This window comes from Bidens hawaiensis, unplaced genomic scaffold (genome assembly GCF_021521415.1).
Source record: "Bidens hawaiensis isolate Kalapana, Puna unplaced genomic scaffold, B.hawaiensis_p1.1 tig00008951_1, whole genome shotgun sequence".
NCBI lineage: Eukaryota > Viridiplantae > Streptophyta > Magnoliopsida > Asterales > Asteraceae > Bidens > Bidens hawaiensis.
In genome coordinates this window covers 815,812-836,565 of record NW_027491653.1, presented here as the reverse complement: position 1 = coordinate 836,565, position 20,754 = coordinate 815,812, and the positions used below count along the sequence as shown (strand labels likewise).

Below are 20,754 nucleotides of genomic sequence, written 5' to 3'. Positions count from 1 at the left end.
TGGCAGTTTAACTAATATTACAAATGACATTCATTGTATTTACTTATATATAGTCTATGTTTATAGCTACTAGTCCAAGATGTCAAGAACAGCGAAAACAACTCCAATAGGTATTGATCTTGGAACAACATACTCGTGTGTTGCTGTCTGGTTTGATCAACACAACCGTGTTGAGATTCTTCCTAATGAACAGGGTAACAAAATCACCCCATCATGTGTGGCTTCTAACCACACCGAAATTTTAGTAGGTGAGGGTGCCAAAAACCAAATTGCTAGGAATCCTAATAACACATTTTTTGGTAAGTTGATTGATATTAAAAAACATTGATTCTTAACAATGTTTCATTTAATATATAATTTGCTAACTGTATGAACTTTTACATTTGCTAAACTTCAGATGTTAAGCGCATGATGGGATGCCGATTTGACGATAACAGATTGCAGAAAGACATGGAGTCATGGCCTTTTAAGGTAATTGAAGGACCTAATGATAAGCCAATGATTGTACTAGAACACATGGGTACCGACAAGGATTTTTCACCGGAAGAAATATCTTCTTTGATTTTAAAGAAGTTGAAAGAAGCTGCTGAGGCATACCTTGGAACAACGGTTACGGATGCAGTGATTACGGTCCCTGCATATTTTAGTGACAAACAACGACAGGCAACAAAGGACGCTGGTACACTGGCCGGTCTCAATGTCATGCGCTTGATCAGTGAGCCCACAGCAGCTGCAATTGCCTATGGCTTGGACAAGATTTCCGATCCAAACCACCCACAACACAAAAATGTGTTTGTCTTTGATTTAGGTGGAGGGACGTTTGATGTGTCACTTCTCACTATCAGCAGACACAGAACCGTAACTGTTAAAGCCGTGTGCGGTGACACTCATTTGGGTGGAGAGGATTTTGACAAAGGAAAGATATTAGTAAAAATGCAAGAGTTTAAGAGAAGACAAAGGAAAGATATTAGTAAAAATGCAAGAGCAATGGGGAGATTGAAAGTTGCGTGTGAGAAAGCAAAACGGGATCTGTCATCGACAGCTGAAACTTCGATTGACATTGATTGCTTGTATGACGGCATTGATTTTTCAATGAATGTTACCCGGGCTAAATTTGAGGCTTTGAATGCTAGCTTTTTTGAGAAGTGCATCGTGCATGTAGAAAGAAAGTTGTTTAAGAGATGGGAATATGCTCAAAAATAATGTCGATGATATAGTTCTTGTTGGTGGGTCGACTAGAATTCCTAACGTACAACAAGTACTTGGTGAGTTTTTTGACGGGAAACCACTTTGCAAGAGCATTAATGCAGATGAAGCTGTTGCTTATGGTGCAGCAGTGTTGGCTGCAAACTTAAGTGGTAATGGAAATAAAGCTGTTAATGATTTGATACTATTGGATGTCACCCCTTTGTCCCTTGGTATCAGAGTAGAAGAACGATATATGAGTGTACTAATTCCAAGGAACACACCAATACCGACCATGAAGGAGGGTCTTTATTGGACAGCTGTGGACGATCAAGCGGCTATCTCAATCTTAGTGTTTCAAGGTGAATGTCATGAAACGAAAGACAACATCTTTCTTGGGAAATTCGAGCTTCATGGTGTTCCACCAGCCCCTGCAGGTAAAGAAAAAATGATGGTTTGCTTCAGCTTAGATGTCAATGGTATTCTCGATGTCACAGCTGAGTTGGTGTCCACGGGTAACAAAAGAAGTATTGTAATTGCGGGGAGTGGAAACGTGTCCAAGGATGACATTGAGAAGATGCTGAAAAAGATTGACCTTTGAACTCTATTGTTATAATTAGCAACTGCTTTTTTTTTTTGCTTGATTTTGCTTGTAAGAAGTTTATTTTAAATTCCTAGTTATATTTCAATGCAACTGCTATGATTCTTAAGATTATATTTGATTTTGTTAAGGTTTTATGGAATTAAATTATATTTACTAGCCTTGTTTCATTTATGTAGCTGGTGTCACTTTGATATGTGCACGTTGGTAGTTTGAGTTGTTGTTTCTATTTGTTAATCACGTTTGTACTTCGCTTCAGTCATGTATGAATAAAATTAAATTAGTATTCTAATCTCTATACTATCTCTTGGTGTCCTTTCAAATATTATGTTCTATACTTTAATTCTATACGACCCGATTAGATTTCGTTTCATATAATCTATTAATGACGATTGAGGTTTGGCGTATTAGGTTCAATTTTGGTTCTTTAAATTATGTTGTTTGTTTTATTTTGTTTTTTATTTATCAACATATGGGCATCTAACCCATTTAGGTTTTGCTTCAAATGGGAAGAATGCTTATTGAGCTATCATGAACTGGATTTAATTTGAGTTTTTAAATTAAATAATGTTTTCAATGGTTTTCTTTGATCATCAATTTTGAATTTGAATTATTTGGTGAATCTGTACCAACAGGGTCCAAATAGTGACAATGATTAATTCATCATTTATCTGCTAATTCTCTATGCTGGAATTAATTGGTTCAAAGGTATTAATTATTTCGAGCATTACTTTATTCTTTACCCTCTTAATCCAAAATTAATAAGCTAAATGTCTTATGATAGTCATCATGTTTTCCATTTTGAAGGCTGTGAATAGTAGTGGAAGTGAATAAGGGATAGCAAAGACATCCGAGAAACAGTAGATGAGCATATTCGGGTGTTCGGTTCTATAAAAGTTGAGTGAGAGAAAGATCACAGGTTAGTTTGCTAGGAAGAAAAGTAAATTGGGTAGCGTGTTGGGCATGATCAGTGGTGAAGCTTGGACTAAGACAACGGGGGGGGGGGGGGGGGGGGGACTCAAAACGTATACAAAATTTCACACACAAAGGGGGCGGACTTAAATTTTCGGCCAAAAACGGCTAAATTTACACTATGTATCGAAAATTTTGGGCGAACGGCTAAATTTTACACTACCTATAAAACATTTCGGCCGAAAACGGCTAAATTTGACACTACGTATATAAAATTTCGGTCGAAAAAAGCTAAATTTACACTACGTATAAAAAACTCGGGCGAAAACAGCTAAATTTTACACTACATATAAAAAATTTCAGCAGAAAGCGGCTAAATTTACACTACGTATAAAAATTTCGAGGAAAAACGGCTAAATTTTACACTACGTGTATAAAATTTCGGTAAAAAAACGGCTAAATTTACACTACGTATAAAACATTTCGGACGAAAACTGATAAATTTACATCAAATCTTTAACAGCTTTATTGCCATTACCACTTAAGTTTGCAGCCAACACTGCTCCACCATAAGCAACTGCTTCATCTGCATTAATGCTTGATGCGGATGCGGATCAAGAACTGGTAGCCGATGTTCCAAGCATGTTTCACCTCGGTCCACCCGACGACCCGGTTGATTATCCGTGAGCTATGCATGCATGGTTTATTTCAAGTTGGAGATTTCTTTCCTTTTTTTAATTTTAGTAATCGCATAATAACCAATCTTTGATTGATTGGGATTTGATTCATTTTCCTTATTTTGTAGTTGAAGACTTTTTAATTGTTTTTGGTTTTCATGGTTGAAGGGACTGTTAGTTTTTGAATGAGTAATTGAGATTCTTATCTCTAGTTCTTTTCTTTTTCTATTGTTGTGTTCTTTCATCTTCAGATCCCTATCAAGTGGTATCAGTTTCAGGACTGACGATCAGGGCAATGGACGACCTACACGTAATGCCACACGTCGGGGTGGAGCACCTGATGCTCCAGTTGTGAACCGTGACCCACGAGATATTGAAGAAATCGAGCGACTACAACAACGGATTCGAGAATTGGAACTTCAACAGGATGAGCGCAACGAGGAAACCGAGTCAGATTCTGTCGTCGGGGACGATGGTTTTGACGGAGAGGAGAATCCTTTTGGCCGCCGTTCGCCGCCGCAACTCCGAGAAAAAAATCGCAACGAAATCCTCCATTCTTTGGAGATACGCGTTGAGATTCCGGAGTTTGAGGGAAAAGCACAACCAGACGAGTTCATCGACTGGTTGAGTAATGTGGAACGTGTGTTTGAACTCCGGGATATCCCGGATCATCTCAAAGTTAAAGTTGTCGCCATTAAGTTGCGTAAATACGCATCTTTGTGGTGGGATCACGTAAAGAAGAAGCGACTTCAACAGGGTAAATCTCGGGTTGAAACATGGGACAAAATGAAGAAACTTCTTTCTGCAAAATTTTTACCCATCAATTACAGGCAAGATGCATTTTTTGAATATCATAGTTTAATTCATAACAACTCTTCCGTCGAACAGTTCATCGCTGATTTTGATCGGTTACGAATGCGGTGGGGGGCCGATGAAGACGAAGAACAAGTGATTGCCCGATTCTTGGGGGTGTTGCGTCCCGACGTGGCCGATATCTTCCAGTTACAACAGTTTTGGTCCCTTGATGACGTCTATTGTCTTGCACTTAAAGTTGAAAAACAACTTAAGGCTAAGACCCGTGTCATTCCTACTCGGAACCAACCACCCGTTCAATCTTCTATCGCTTCCGGGACACAAACAAGGGCTGCTCCTATGAAGCCTTCAGTAGGTACATCCACGGGAGATGCGAACCAAACGGGGACACGACGTTGTTATAAGTGTCAAGGCTTGGGTCACTATGCTCGAGAATGTCCAAACAAGCAACTTGTTACTTTTGTTGATGATACAACGTGTGTTTATGATACTGATGGAGAAGATGATGTTGCACATCATGACCAACAAGTTTTGTACCCGGACCGAGGAGAAGCGTTAGTAGTGCAACGCGTCCTCTCTGCCGCCGTTGACAAAACGACCGATGACACCCTTTGGTTACGAAACAACATTTTCCGCACTAAATGTACAGCAAAAGGCAAAGTGTGTACGGTTATTATTGATGGAGGTAGTTGTGAAAACATGGTGGCAACGACTATGGTGGACAAGCTTGGGTTACCTGTTGAAGACCACCCCGAACCTTACCAGTTAAAGTGGCTAAAAAAGGGAAACATTGTTCGTGTGACAAAACGTTATTTGGTACAATTTTCGATTGGCAATAAATATTCAGATGAGGTGTGGTGCGAGGTTATTTCTATGGATGCATGTCACTTGTTGTTGGGGCGTCCATGGCAATATGACCGTCGAACCAAACATGATGGTTTTCGCAACACTTATAGCTTCAAGAAAGATGGTCTCAACATTGTCCTTGCTCCCCTTGACCTTAAAGATACTTCTACAGAAGCTCTTATTCTTACAAAATCAGATTTTTTGGAGTATTCTAGAAACATTGCACCACCTTTCTTACTTGCTCTAGTGGTGACAGAAGCGAACGACCAGATTGACCAGTTACACCCTCAGATTGTGCTATTAATGTCAGAATTCATTGATGTTTTTCCTAATGATATTCCAGCAGGTCTTCCTCTCATGCGTGACATTCAGCATTGTATTGACTTTTTACCTGGTGCAAGTCTTCCGAACAAACCTGCTTACCGAATGAACCCCAAAGAATATCAGGAGCTTCACCGACAAGTAACTGAACTCCTTGAAAAAGGTCTAATTCGCGAAAGCATGAGTCCATGCGCCGTGCCTGCGTTGCTTGTTCCCAAACACGGGGGTGCTTATCGTATGTGCATCGATAGCCGAGCGATTAATAAAATCACCGTTAAGTATCGGTTCCCTATTCCACGGTTTGAGGACCTGTTAGATCAGTTACATGGAGCTAAAATTTTCTCAAAAGTCGATCTCCGAAGTGGGTACCACCAGATTCGTTTACGACCCGGTGATGAGTGGAAAACCGCGTTTAAGACGCGGGATGGCTTATACGAATAGATGGTCATGCCGTTCGGTATTTCCAATGCTCCCAGCACCTTTATGCGGCTTATGAACCATGTTTTTAAAGCTTTTGTTGGCAGATTCGTAGTCGTCTACTTTGACGATATTTTGATCTTTAGTCAAAACATCCAACAACATTTAGAGCACCTTCGTGATGTTTTCACTGTCCTTCGTGATCAACAATTGTTCGCCAACCGTATGAAGTGCCATTTTCTCACTTCTGAAGTTGTGTTCCTTGGGTATTTGATTTCGGGTGACGCGATCCGGATGGATGAGACTAAAGTTAACGCTATTACTTCATGGCCTACTCCAAAGTCATTACATCATGTTCGTAGTTTTCATGGCTTACCATCTTTTTATCGACGTTTCATCCGCAACTTTAGCACTCTTGTTGCACCCATCACTGAATGCTTGAAAGGTGGGAGTTTTGTGTGGACGGAAGCTGCAAATAAGGCCTTTGAAGACCTTAAACACCATATCACTACTGCCCCTGTATTGGCCCTCCCAAATTTTAATGACATTTTTCAAGTTGAGTGTGATGCATCGGGACTGGGCATTGGTGGAGTTCTCAGCCAAAATAATTGGCCTATTGCTTTCTTTAGTGAGAAACTCAATGAAACAAGACGGCGATATAGTACGTACGATAAGGAATTCTATGCTATTATTATAAGTCTCGAGTATTGGTGGCATTACTTGTTACCCAGTGAGTTTATTCTTTTTTCTAATCATCAAGCATTACGACATATCCAGGGTCAAGCCAAACTCAACCCAAGGCATGCTAAATGGGTTGACTTCCTTCAAGATTATTCTTTTGTTATCCGACACAAAGAGGGTTCCTCCAACACTGTCGCAGATGCCTTGAGCCGTCGTCATTCACTATTGACATTGATACAACTACAAGTACAAGGTTTTGATTTATTTCAACACTTATATCATGATGACCCAGATTTCGCAACTGCTTGGAAAGGTTGCCCAAACCATCCCTATCACGATTTTTCAAAACAAGATGGTTTTTTGCAATGTTCCGAGGACTCGCTACAAGGTATGGTGCCGATGGGAGTTTCTTTAACTCCGCCTAGTTACTAAAAATTGGTCAAAGGTGGTCAACATTAGCCTGAATCACATCTAGTCGGTTAATTTGGGTCTATTTTGACTTAAAAAATACAACTTAATTCGTATTTTTATAATATTAAAGAACGAATATCATTATTTTTAATTAATGATTAACATTTTTTAGAATCATTTAGTGTTTAAAAATAAATTTCTCTTATTTATATTGATATTCATTTATTTTGTTATAAATATTAGTAAACTTATGATATTTGAAATATATATATATATATATATATATATTACCCAAAATCTAATTTTCTTTATATTTATCATGTCCGAGTACTCTCCGAGTACTCCGAGTAATCCCTCCAAGGGGGTCGGCCGCCTAGAGACCGCCTAGCGACTTTTGCAACATTGGTTTTTTGTTTAGAAAAAATCGGTTATGTGTACCGTGTTGTTCACTCCGTGACGCCATCATCTTAGAATATCATCAAGGGGGTTTAGGGGGACATTTTGGAAGGGATAAAACAGTAGGCCTCATAAGAGATCGTTTTTACTGGCCTCATTTGGTGAAGGATGTTTCCCGGATTTTGGAACGATGTCGAGTATCACATTACCAAAACGCACCATACCAATGCGGGTCTTTACACTCCACTTTCGGTACCAGATGGCCCTTGGGAAGATGTTAGTCTTGATTTTGTCTTGGGCCTTCCACTTACACAGCGAAAGAAAGACTCAATTATGGTGGTTGTCGATCGGTTTTCCAAAATGGCTCACTTTGTGCCATGTGCGAAAACGTACGATGAGAGCCAAGTCGCTCGTCTTTATTTCAGCGAGATTGTGCGTTTGCATGGTATTCCCAAAAGCATTACCTCAGACAGAGACGTGAAGTTTGTGAGTCACTTTTGGCGCACCTTGTGGAAACGTTTGGGTTCTAGGCTACAGTTTAGTAGCTCACACCACCCCTGACAGATGGTCAAACCGAAGTTACTAACCGTACTTCTAAGCAGTTAATGCGGAAAAATATAGGATATCGGTCAACAACCGATATCTGAGATATCGATTATCGCAGTGAGATATCGGTGGGATATCGGTAATTCTAATATCATGTAAAATATATATATATATATATATATATATATATATATATATATATATATATATATATATATAACAATTTAACATTAATAATTCAGTATAGTCTCATACCATTAACAAATTAACCTTTTGCAAATTGCAAAACACTAACAATCGTATCAAGTAAGAATTGATTAAGACTTAAAACACTAACATTGAACACTAAAAGTTGATAATGAAGACTTAAAACACGGATATCCGGAAGACATGTGATATATCGGTCAAATATTAATCCAATATCGGTAAATTATCGGTCAATATCGTTGATATTATCGGTACCGATATTCTGTACTGATATTCTGATTTATATATCTCCAAGGGACCGATAACCGATATATCAGTGATATATCGGTGATATATCGGCGATATCGACTGCATAGCCGTACTTTGGGTAATCTCCTTCGCAGTCTTGTTGGTGACGCCCTAAACAGTGGGATTTGGTACTACCTCAAGCAGAATTCGCCTACAATCGATCGAATCACGGGTCTACGGGTAAGAGTCCGTTCTTTATTGTTTATGGTCGAAATCCTTTTACCCCTCTTGACCTCACCCCGTGTCCCGGAACCGAGCATTATAGCGCTGAGGGTGAAACACGCACAAAGCAGATACAAGAACTCCACATGCAGGTGCGTGAACAAATTATAAAACAAAATCTACAATATCAACAACGCGTGAACCAACATCGTAAACGATTTGTGTTTAAAGAAGGTGATCTTGTGTGGATACATTTACGGAAGGAGCGTTTTCCGAGGACTCGTTTTGGCAAACTTCAACCTCGTGCGGATGGACCATTTAAAGTTCTACAACGTATCAATGATAATGCGTATAAAATGGATCCACCGGGAGACTATAATGTATCAGCAACCTTTAATGTTGCTGACTTAAAACCTTATGTTCTGGCTGATGGCGATGTTGCTGTGGACTCGTGGTCGAGTCCTTTTCAAGCGGGGGAGGATGATGCGGATGCGGATCAAGAACCGGTAGCCGATGTTCCAAGCATGTTTCACCTCGGTCCACCCGACAACCCGGTTGATTATCCGTGAGCTATGCATGCATGGTTTATTTCAAGTTGGAGATTTCTTTCCTTTTTTTAATTTTAGTAATCGCATAATAACCAATCTTTGATTGATTAGGATTTGATTCATTTTCCTTATTTTGTGGTTGAAGACTTTTTAATTGTTTTTGGTTTTCATGGTTGAAGAGACTGTTAGTTTTTGAATAAGTAATTGAGATTCTTATCTCTAGTTCTTTTCTTTCTCTATTGTTGTGTTCTTTCATCTTCAGATCCCTATCAATGCTCTTGCAAAGTGGTTTGCAGTCAAAAAACTCACTAAGCATTTGTTGTACCTTCGGAATTCTAGTCGACCCGCCCACAAGAACGATGTCATCGACATTATTTTTGTGCATATTCCCATCTCTTAAACAATTTTCTACATGCCCAATGAAATTCTCAAAAAAAACCAGCATTCAAATGCTCAAACTTTGCCCGGGTGACCTTCATTGAAAAACCAGTTCCATCATACAAGCAATCAATGTCAATCGAAGTTTCAGCTGTCGAAGACAGATCCCTCTTTGCTTTCTCACACGCAACTTTCAATCTCCCCATTGCTCTGGCTTTTTTACTAATATCCTTATTTTGTCTTCTCTTAAACTCTTGTACACAATGATCAACCATGGCCTTGTCAAAATCCTCTCCACCCAAATGAGTGTCACCGCCCACGGCTTTCACACTTATGGTTCCGTCCCTGCTGATAGTGAGAAGTGACACATCACACGTCCCTCCACCTAAATCAAAAACAAAAACGTTTTTCTGTTGTGGGTGGTTTGGGTCTGAAATCTTGTCTAGACCATATGCAATTGCAGCTGCTGTGGGCTCATTAATTAAACGCATGACGTTGAGACCAGCTAGTGTACCAGCATCCTTTGTTGCCTGACGTTGTTTGTCACTGAAATATGCAGGGACCGTAATCACTGCATCTGTAACCGCTGTTCCAAGGTATGCCTCAGCAGCTTCTTTCAAGTTCTTTAGAATCATAGAAGATATCTCTTCAGGTGAAAATTCCTTATCAGTACCCATGTGTTCAAGTACAATCATTGGCTTATTGTTAGGTCCTTCAATTACCTTAAAAGGCCATGACTCCATGTCTTTCTGCAATTTGTTATCGTCAAATCGGCATCCCATCATACGCTTAACATCTGAAATTCAGCAAACTTTAACAATTAGCAAATCAAATAATGTTAAATATCAAAGTTGTTATACCAATCAACTTACCAAAAACTGTGTTATTGGGATTCCTGGTGATTTGGTTTTTGGCCCCCTCACCTACTAACAGACCAGTGTCGTCACAAGCCACACATGATGGGGTGATCTTGTTTCCCAGTTCATTAGTAAAGATCTCAACACGGTTGTGTTGATCGAACCAGGCAGCGACACACGAGTATGTTGTTCCAAGATCAATACCTATTGGAGTTGTTTTCACACTTCTTGACATTGTGGAATACGTGTGTAGCTATACATACACAAAGATTCTCAATGAATTAATTATACACCGTAAAATCCCACTCACAGGGTTTAAATGGAAACGTGCCTTACCTATGGCTCCAAGAGTATAAAGTACAACCACGAGGTAAATAAAAACACATACAAACAGAAGTAGGACATACCACTTAACAACACATACACAATTGTAAGAAGTGGGAGTAGCAAAAGATAAATAGACCGGGAAGCAAACAAAAACACATATGAATAAAACTAAATAATTTTCATAAGTCACCCAAATTAGGATCTTCAGTCTTAACCATCCCTCCCATGCCATCGGGCCAGAAAAATAAAAAAAAATGAAAAAACCGGATAGATTTAAAAACCCATACAACAATCTTCTGCTTTTGTCAGTTTTGATCTACCAAGCAAAACGTTTAGGAAAGCTAAAATACATTTAAAACCCAAACAATAATCAAGTAAAATGATCGATGTTAACTTACTGTATAATTCGAACGCCGATCGAAACTAATCCCAACCGGTACAAACGACGGCAGCCGGAAAACTTCGATATCAAACTGCGTTGACTGGTGAATGCGACTGGGCCGGCACGACGGTTTATATTAGAGAGAAGAACGACCGAACTGAGAGTGTTTATTATTATTATAACCCCTGCATTTTGAGTTTACATTGACAATTAAGGATATCATTATTATCCTCACTTGTGACATTTTGAGAGTTTACATTGGCAATTTAGGATTTGAGTTCAACCTTGCAATTCAGAAACAGTTACAAAAGTAATCGAAACAAACTTGTGTTGAGTTACCACCCCATAGCCTGAGAAAGACAACGCTTGAGTTTTATCACCATCATGGTTTACTAGCTAAATAATATTTATTTTTTACACATAACTTCATATTCAATAACATCTAGCTGACTAGCTCATGTTCTGTTTTGATATATAATTAAATCATATTATGAATATTTTTTTTTAACATTGTACTCTATATTCAACACGTGTGGCATCCAAGTTATATATCAACCTAATTAAATTATAATACCTTCTATTAAAAAAAACTCATAATTAACCTTTGCCTATTTAACCCTAAATAATTGAAATACTCATAAAATACAAATATTCTTGATGGATCGATACTCCGGATGAAAAGTCAACACGCATGAGACAAAGTCCAAAGGCCAAAGACTTTTGGAGCGAAATAGATAAGAAACTGCGATAATAACTTTAAAATATTTGTAACTTGTGATTTAGTTAGGAGAAATAAATATTTAAGTAACCTTTTAATAACAAATAACTTTAAAATATCTGTAACTTGCGATTTAGTTAGGAGAAATAAATATTTAAGTAACTTTTAATAACAAAGAAACATGGTTGTTTGACAATATTATGTTGAACCATTAAGAGACCTAACTGATTAAGGGTAGTCTCATTAGTTAGCATGTTTCTAATGCTTACCTATTAAGAGACTTCATTAACAACTAAAAGGTTGTTTGGTAGTTTCTTAATGATTTCATAGGTAAAGTATGTTTTGTTCATAAAAACGACACATGTTAATGGTTAATGAAGCAGGGGTGGACATACATTGCATAGAGGGGGTTCAAGGCAACACCCTGAGTTTTAAAACTATAATGTAGCGTTATATAGAAAAACTAGAGTGAAGCCTATAAAAATATAAGGTGAACCCCTAACAAAACTAAACAAGTAGTGTAGTGGATAAGACATAGGTTGTTAACTATAAGATCCTTGGCTTGATTCCATTTGTGACCGTTTTTTAAAAACCTTTTGTTATGCTTAAACGGGGTTCAATTCTCGTCAAAAACCAAATGATGTTTTTCAGTTATTAAAATGTTTCTTCCCAATAAATTTCGTTCACTTTTCTAGTTGAATCTTTTTATTTATGAAAATTAGATTTTATTAATCTCACTTTTTCGAGGTTGGACGATAATAACCCCACATCATAAAACTGTTGTTACTAGTTCCACTTTTCACACTATTTGTTTTCATTTTACCCTGATTAAAAAACTTAACATCATTAAGTTTTTTCGTCCTGCTTGTGGTGCGTGCATAATATATATATATATATATGTGTGTGTGTGTGTGTGTGTGTGTGAACACTCGGGTGGGCAAAAGTGAAATTGCACTAATTTTGACGTTATTTTACTAATCTCATGAAAATAACTTTAAAAGTGGTGAAAGGTTAATCAGGCATCATATGGTGGCGTTGATATCCGAAAGACGAAAGACAATGGTACATGCACCAATCAGCGGTGTCTCAATGGTTGAGTGTTATGTGCCTTATGTCCAAGGCTTGATGCAAAACTACTATCGAGCCGGACGTCTCACTGGAAGCAGCCTCTCTATTCCTAAAGGGTTGAGGTAAGGTAGTCTACATCTTACCCTCCTCAGACCCTACCATAGCTTTGCTATTGGTGGGATATACTGAGTACGTTGATGATGATGATGATGATGTGAGTTGATTAATGTAATGCTTACCTCAAAACAATGCTTCAAACGCGATCATAACAGGGATACGAGTGTTTAAATATTCTTACTAGAAGCTTAAACATGATGAAACCCTGTTTGCGTCTCTTTAGTTTGTTGACAAAGTCACTTTGAGTCCCTTAAACGAAAAATGAAACGAGTAAGTCCATGTTCTGGCGGGTCGGTTTGCGTCCCTCCGTCATCACGTCTGTCTAACAGCAAACTGAAATGATTGTTACGCCCTTTTATCATAATATAATTGTATCCATATCGTTTTCAAGAATTGCAGTTTGTGTCCTTCCATCGCCTCCACCACTAGGACCTCTATTTACTTAGAGAATCTTCAAGAACTACAAGAAATTGTCATCAGTTTAAAAAAACCGTCTTTGGTGAAAGTGAGAGAATATTTGCGGCATCATCCGACAACGAGCTTGTTGTATTGAGAAAATCGAGTTGTTTGTAACCGTCGCCGAGGCTACTACTATTATCACATGTAACATCTTGAAAATTTCGATCCAAAAACGTCAAGTAATCAAAGTCATGGATCAAAATTGAAAATTCTGATTCCCTTGACACATCACGATACGCGATGGATCAAAAGACAACCCATCGCGTATCGCGATGGGTATGTCACAGAAACCCAAATGGGCAGTGTTGCGATACGCGATCTCCTCAAACCCACTCGTCATCGCGTATCACGATGACGAGGCAACGTAAGCAGTTAATGCGGAAAAATATCAGATATCGGTCAAGGACCGATATTTGAGATATCGGTTATCGCGGTGAGATATCGGGGATTTTAATATCCTACAAAATTTATATATATAGCACTTTATCACTAACAATTTAGTATACTCTCCTAATATTAACAAATTATCCTTTTGCAAGTTGCAAAACACTTACAATTATATCAAGTAGGAATTGTTTATGTGACATTCGTGAATTTCGGGGCCTATTTGTATTCGTTTTCGTAGTCGCTTATCATGTAAACTGGCCCGTTTGGCAAACCGAAACTTATGATATAATCAAAATGATGGTCTTATGTTACAATATTGTTTTACACTTGTTGGGTCTCAAAAACATCCTTTTCGGTCCTTAAAACGCGTTAAAGACGCTTAAAACCAACTCCGGGGCCAAAACAGTGATTTATCAAAGTTTGAAAGTTCCTGGCCACCCACCCCATCGCGCTACGCAATGGGGGAGCCCCTCAGCCGTCGCGCAGCGCGAAGAGGGCATCAGACAGGTCTGCATAATGTGTTTTCTTGTTGGTTCCTTTATCCAAAACTCGGTTTTTACACACTAAACCTCTTTTTTAACCCTCCAAACCTTGTCCTATAAATACAAGACCCTCTCCTACATCCATCCCTTCTCACATTTCATTTTTTCACTCAAATTCATTGTTCTTTAAGGTTGTTTTTATTTGTTCTTGAAGGTTTGACTTTCAAAAGTCGAACTGATCAAGTTTTGCATTTTAATTAGTTTACTTTGTCTTAATTAATATTTGAAGCTTATGGCACAACATATATATAATATACACCCCTTGTTACCTTTGGTGGTCACTTCCCTGATCTAGGTCGGTGGAGTGTCGGGCCTCGTAAGGCAAGGCTAAATGGATGACTTTCGTGGTCCTTGATATATATATATATAATTATATAACTTGTTTATACATATTAATCATGCTTAACTTCTGTTCATTTTAGTTGTATATCATATTTATGAAGTTCTATGGTTATGGGTTTGTAGAGACTAGCCTCGGTTTAACCGTAAATAGCTCTAAACCGTAAACCGAACTTTGTTTACTAGTTTTGTTAAATAATTGTTTAAACATGTTTATTGTTAGATTTAAGTTTCTAAAATAAGTTTATAAGTTCTATGGTTATGGGTTTGTAGAATCTTACCTCGGTCTTAACCCGAAACAAGATTCGAACCGAAAACCGAACTTTCGTTTAAAGACTTTATTGTCAACTTTTTGGTTGTAAAACTTAAGTATTATCATTTATAAGTTATTGTACAAGTTCTTTGATATTTGGTCATGTGGAAACCATCCATGAACTTATTGCGAGATGGAAACCGAACCAAACCGAACTAAACCGATTTTCACTCGCTTAAGACACACAAGTGTGTTTTTAGCTATCAAGACGTGTATTAATCTTTAAAAGTACTTTACAAACTGATTTTAATTATTTTCTTAAGTACTTGGAAATGTTGGATCCAACTTGATCTTATAACAAAGTTTGAAGCGAAAAAACCAAACATTCGCTTAACAGACGTTGTTGATGACCGTCGTTTTAGTCATTCAAAAACCCAATTAAACTAAATAGTTAGAGTAAGTAGGGTATCGTATCCACGAGGAGCATGTGGTCAGCATTACAAAGTTTGTTTGATTTTTAATATAATATTAATTAACTAAGATGGACAAACAATGTCAAGCGAAAATTAAAAGATTGATTTTAAAAACAATTTAAAGAAAATGCAACCTCCTCCGGGTCCAGGTTCTAGGTTTCACACAAAACTCGTTTGATTAATCGGACACCACATAAACATGATGTTGGAAATTAGTTAAAGTGACTATTGAGATAGGCTTTTGTCATCAAACCTATACAATTCAATTACCCAGTCTACTAGTATCAAGTCAACCCCCTTTAGTCACCCAACCCGCTTCTAGGTTTTGTCATCAACCGAACGTGGTTGTAAAGAAAGAACTCAAAACACTAACAAACTGTTTAATTAACTAATACTTCAATTTGTTAAATGTTTGTCATCACATAAACAGATCCAATATACAAACAAACAAAATTGAGTGCTTAACCTATATAAACCATTCACCTAGAGGAAGTTACAACGAGATTAGCCTTGCATGATCATGATTATAGATTCTTGATTTTTGTGCAACCCCAGCCAAGGGCTGCTGCTTTCTGCCCTTTGATTTGCTGTTGTTGGTCTTCTGCCTTGCGTCACACCCCCCGAGGGCTGCCTCCTCTCTGGTTGTCGATATATGCCCTATTTAATTCATAAGGTGATCACGTGGGCTTGAGTTTAGCCCACCAACAATATATTGTTTTATCCCTTGTAGATTTAGGATGATATATTGTTTTTATTCCATGGACTACATAATAAACTTTAGTGAGAGTATGCATCCAGATATTCACTTGAGATCACAATGTCACATGATATCTCCATTCTTGCAATTAAACGTTTTCCTGCATAAAAGAATAACACATTTTTTAACCATTCATATCCAAGATAATACTTGATTTTAATTATTTTCATTTATTGTACAAATGTCACGATCTGTGACACAATGTTTCTTTTTCTTTTATATATTTAATTTTAATAACTATCTAACTCAAGTGTGAAATAATAATATAAAATAACATGATATATATGATGGACGCTTTTACTCGTTTTAAGCACCAAACACCTTCAACCATAACAACACTTAAAGTAATCGTGTTCGGTATATATAAATAGCTAAAACACACGATATAAGACATTAAAAACATATTATTTTACCCACTCATCACATCCCCACGCTTATTATTTGCTTGCCCTCAAGCAAACTATCATGCAACACATACACCTCAATCGATGGTTTATCAATTATTATCATTAATACTAGTAAGGTCTAAGGTCATACCCAATTCCCAAGAACTGACACTGTCAAGGTTGATAACTCACCAAACAATTTAATGATACGTTTTAAAACTAGGAAACCGCCCAAACGAGTGTACTTTGTTTCCGGTTAAGGTAACATGTTCACACCCCTCATAATATAATATCTCTCCATTCGGTTTAATATCTAGACCAGCAAAAAACGTGCTAGTATCTCTCTGCCCTCAATACCAAGTATGAACACAATGTAATAAGCTTGGGAGCAAGTCATATCTCCACCCGTTACCCATCGGTTTCATAGAGAATTGAACTAAGGATTTTGCTGTGGTTTAGGTTAGGGTGTGTAAGTGGATTTATTTAGTGACTTATGGTGGATGAAACCCAATTTATTGACACCAACAGACAAACAAACAAACAAACTCACTAACTATTATTTATAACCAATAACGACTTTAAACAATAACTCTTTTTGAGTTTTTCTTTGATTTTTCAATTTTTTTTTCTTTCTTTTTTTCACTTTTTTTTCATTTTTTTTTACAAATACTAACATCAATATATATAAACAATTGACCCACGACATATGTACATTGTGTACTATGATCGGCAAACAACTTAAATACAACTCTTGACATACCGAATTTCATCCACAGGATTAAAAATAATAAAAGGCCAAGGCAAACACGGCTTTTAATGTGGGTTTAAACAAACGAAAGGGAAAAGACACAAACTTGGCTCCTAGGGGATAATGTAGGGTAGGGAGTATTATTTTATTTTCTCATGTAAAGGCCATTATATATGGGTTTCTAAAGTCCTATTTTTCCATACAGGTGGTGGTATTAAGATCTCGAAATGCATGAGACAACCAAGTTCTAGATATCATAGACATACTGGTTACTCTCTATAATGGCACTCGTATGACATGTGTATATACTATGTATTATATGTGTATTATATATAAAGCAAATCTCACACACGTACCGGAGGAATTAGGCTGCCGATATGAAACATGTGTACCTGTCCCCATGACTCGTTATCCCCATCTACACGGTCCGTTTTAATTTTCTTTTTGAAAAACATTTGCATAGAAAGACTTTCGAGAAGCTTAAAAAGTGACCATGACCAAAGACCTCTACTTGGCATTAATACTAACAATTAACAAGTTACAATTCCGGCTTTTGCGCACAATCAAGCTACTTTAAGGCCAAAAATTTCAATTTTTCCCCATCCCCACACTTGAGGATGACATTGTCCCCAATGTTCAAAATTTAGCAATAAAAATATATTGTTGAGGACGTGGTTAAAATTGACTGATTAAAATTTTAAAACCGGGCTTAGTGTGATGGTCCTAAAAATTATACACCTATACAATTACACTTTTAACAATAAAACTAATAAAACAAAGAGAATTATGAAAAGGAAATCACATGATAAGAAAATAAGCAACTGAAGTATACTCATGCTTGCTCTCAACGAACATGGCTCCTCAATTCACTCAACAAAATCTGCAAACTCTCACACGTGTAGAAGCATGCTTCTCACAACTGTTAGGATATATCTTTTAAACTGTTTGCAAAACCATGAATTTTAATTACAAGCCAAGTTAAATAAATTTCATAATTAAATTTGTTAAACTAGTAAAAGTGTTAAAAGACCTAACTCACTTTCGTAGGAATCACGATTGCATTTAGCTTATGCAACAAGCCCTTTAAACCCCCCCCCCCCCGGTAGCCCGAGTGGACGAGTGAGGTCTCGTGGGGGTTTATAGGAAACTACACCCACAAAGTTTTAAATACAACATAATATACATGTACCTGAATACAAGCCCGAGTTGCCTCCCGGTTAGCGCTAAATTTTTGTTAAGGTCTTCAGCCGGACCATACCTAATGTGCTATTCATGGTGGTCTCGTAGGGTGCTTGCCTCCTTCCGATCTTAAACTTGTTCTACTCTCATCATTAGAATTTTCCCAAATTTGATCATAAAATTTACACATTTCTCTGTAACAATCAAACTCCACCTTTTTTCTTCTTCTCCTTCTTGACTTCTTCTTTACCTTCTCTTCATTTAACCTGTCAATCATAAAACATTCTTTCTTTTCTGTTTGATTCTCCTTCTCAGGAGATCCACACTTGTCAGTTTTATAATTAAATGAATTAGAAAACACTTTTAAACTCATTTTCTTTTCCTTGAACCTCATTATAACCGTTCCCTCAGCACAATTAATAATAGCCTTTGTTGTAGCTAAGAACGGTCTACCCATAATAACAGTCGGTTGTGTATTCTTTACACAATCAAGCACGAGGAAATCCACAGGATAATAGAATTCACCAACTTTTACAATCACATCCTTTACAATCCCCCTAGGACACGTAGGAGTTTGATCAGCCAACACCACTGTTGTTTTAACTTTTTGTAGTGGCCCAAAATCATACTGATCATATAAACTCCCCGGTAAAATACTTACACAAGCTCCAAGATCCAATAAAGCCCTATCTAATTTAAAATCACCTATTTGTATTGAAATAATAGGTGTTCCTGGATCTTGAAGTTTCGGGGGAAGGGTACCCATCAAAACGGCGTTCACACTGGCAGTTAAATCAAGTTGTTTAGGAAACTTGTGACGTCGCTTGTGGGTACTTAACTCTTCTAAACACTCAACATGATCAGGACTCGCTTTAATTTGTTCAAGCAACGGTTTATTTATTTTCACTTTTTCAAAAATTTCCCACTTTTCACTCTTAGGTTGTTCCCGTTTACTTAAATTTTTTGGTGCAAGTAAAGCCATTGGAAATGGAACTTTCACATTCAAATTACTAATTTCAGAAAACATGTTATTTGTATCACTTTCAGACTTTGTAAAACCTTTAACTTTCTGATCATGTTCACTATCACCCTTAGACTCGATTATATCATTCACCCCACCCTCAACACATTGTGGTGAATGAGTTTCAACAATAGAAATTTCAGAAAGAGGACGAGTACTTACCTCATTTATGTGGACACTCGTTGTGTTAGAGGATTTTTGAGCTGGGCATATCTGAGTATCACTACAAAGCTTACCTTGATCTCTTCTGATGATTGCCACTTCTTCAGTTAATTGTCCAACCTGCTGTGACAATGCCTTGATTTCCTTATCTCTGATCTCGTTGCCATTCCGAATATCCATCATTAACTGAATAATTGTATCCAATTTTTCATTGATGGAGTTATCATCCGACCCATGCTGACTCGCTTGCCTATTCCCTTGATTCTGCGAGTTGCTTTGATAGTTACTTTGTCTTCCTTCATAGCAATTCTGAATTGGTGTCTCAAAAGATCTTGCATTCTGATGTGGTGGCTCGAACAGTGAGACGTTCTTTGGTACTATAGGCACAAAATGACTGGCAACTCCTCTAACCGGGGCTTTGTGATTCGCCCTAGGCACTCCATCCATATACTCATATTGACCCTGTTGTCTTCCATAATCGTTCTGTTGATCACCATTATACCTCTGCTGACCCAACTTGACCCGATTCTGACCTCTTTGATTAAATTGTGGCACCGAAAGCACAAACTCATTATATTCATATTGGTTTTATGTTTGAGGATGTGGTAGGTCAAAGTTTGAGAATTCTTGTGTGAATGGTGGGTCTGGCGGGCCACCGGGTGAACTTTGATTACTATAATAACTCATAATCGGACTATATGTATGCTGTCGACGCTATAATAAGATCCTGCACTAGCAAAAACAAGCAATACCAAGTGTAATACCAAACTTAAACAAAAAGAAATAAAAAAAATATTTTTGGATATTTATTATTATTTTTTTACCTTTAAAAAAAATATTTATTTATTTTAATCAAACAAGCAACGCAACACTAAGCGCACTAGCTCCCCGGCAACGGCGCCATTTTGATGACCGTCGTTTTAGTCATCCAAAAACTCAATTAAACTAAATAGTTAGAGTAAATAGGGTATCGTATCCACGAGGAGCATGTGGTCAGTATTACAAAGTTTGTTTGATTTTTTATATAATATTAATTAACTAAGATGGACAAACAATGTCAAGCGAAAATTAAAAGATTGATTTTAAAAACAATTTAAAGAAAATGCAACCTCCTCCGGGTCCAGGTTCTAGGTTTCACACAAAACTCGTTTGATTAATCAAACACCACATAAACATGATGTTGGAAATTA

The 20,754-nt window shown here is 37.4% G+C and overlaps 2 pseudogenes across 1 annotated transcript; one reads left to right on the top strand and one right to left on the bottom strand.

Moving 5' to 3' along the window:
* Positions 1-79: 79 nt before the first annotated feature.
* On the top strand, positions 80-1,801 carry LOC143530637 (heat shock cognate 70 kDa protein-like; annotated as a pseudogene).
* Positions 1,802-3,201: 1,400 nt separating this feature from the next.
* LOC143530606 (heat shock cognate 70 kDa protein-like) lies at positions 3,202-11,115 on the bottom strand (annotated as a pseudogene). Its single transcript, XR_013134899.1, has 4 exons — positions 10,972-11,115; positions 10,262-10,499; positions 9,290-10,185; positions 3,202-3,298 (listed from the first exon to the last, which is right to left on the bottom strand). The product of XR_013134899.1 is annotated as a heat shock cognate 70 kDa protein-like (transcript).
* Positions 11,116-20,754: the final 9,639 nt, after the last annotated feature.